Genomic DNA, 1,417 nt, shown 5'->3' with positions numbered 1-1,417 from the left:
GGGGGTCGCGGCACAGTGGTGACGTGGCATAGTTGGATCAAGTATAATGATATCTGACAGTGATTATAATCACTATCAAAAAAAAACGCTTCGATGCAAATCTTTAGATAGTGTTTAATTTTAAAAAATTGGTGTATTATTCCAAAAGCTACATGATCTGCTAGTTCCTTATTAATATCTTAATTAAGGTAAAGTATGTCGAATGAAAAAGGGATTATTAAAAAATATTATTTTTCATAAAAAAATTGTGTTGATCTATACACTTTTCAATAAGTTTTAGCATTATAAAGTTAAAAATATAAAAAATAAAATCGAGAATTTTCACAAGAAAATAGCATTCGGTAGCCATTTTCGCCGTGAAGACAAGTCTAGAGGTCAAATTTTTTTTTTTTTAATTAAAGTATATTACATAAGATTTACTTTAAGATATATATAAAAGTGTCAGACTTTCAGGAACACATTAAAAAGTTAATTTTTTGTAAAAAAGTTGTCATTTTAAATCTCTCCCTGTGGGCAGGTTAAGTGTCAGATTTACAAAAAATATGTACCAAATGATAGATAAAGATATCAAGAATCTATAAAAAAAAATTAAATTGATATGTTCATTTATGAAAAAGTTACGGCAGTTTTTAGTAAAAAAAATTGAAAAAATTTCGAAAATTAGCGATTTTTAAATTTGTAATTTTTTTGGAGGTTTCCCCCATTTACGGGGAATGAGGGAAATTTTTTCAATTTTTGAGGGTAATGTCTTCAACTAGATACGATTTGTGATCTTTTGACGTATCATTGAAAGAAATCCGTTCGATGAGAGCTGATTAAAAGTGGTAACAGACACAAAAAAAAAAATAAAAAAAAAACGCATTATAATAAAACCAATACCTTCTCAGCTTTGCATCGAAGCTAAAAAGGATCATCCAAACATTTCAAAATATCTGTCTACGAATTATAACATGAGCTTATTATAATTATAACTGTAACCTTAATTTGCTTCAACTACAGAAATTTACTTAAAATTAAAACTATAATTAAAGTATTATTAATTTAAAACTAAAAAAATATTTAAAACTAAAAATTATTGAACTATAGTAGTAATAGTAAAAAATTACTAAAAATCGTATTTCAAAAACAATGTTACCATTAACAACGCTAAACATATACTGACGCCCTAACCGGAAAAAAGCATCCTTATATACCCTTAGTGATCTTATCACTAAGTATTATTATCACATTTTGCCAGTTTATACAAGTTTAATAATGATCTCAAGTAACTAAATTGCTTTTATTTTTAAACATTTTTATTGCCCCTTATACTAAGTTCTTTTTAATGAATTACGTTTTTAATTTGTCTTATAATTTTAATGAAATGGTTATGTGTCAATAAATGTTCAGTCACAGGAGATTTATGAACCTCTTGATT

Source organism: Daktulosphaira vitifoliae, unplaced genomic scaffold (genome assembly GCF_025091365.1).
Source record: "Daktulosphaira vitifoliae isolate Bord-2020 unplaced genomic scaffold, ASM2509136v1 Scaffold_1, whole genome shotgun sequence".
NCBI lineage: Eukaryota > Metazoa > Arthropoda > Insecta > Hemiptera > Phylloxeridae > Daktulosphaira > Daktulosphaira vitifoliae.
This window is presented reverse-complemented; position numbering follows the sequence as displayed.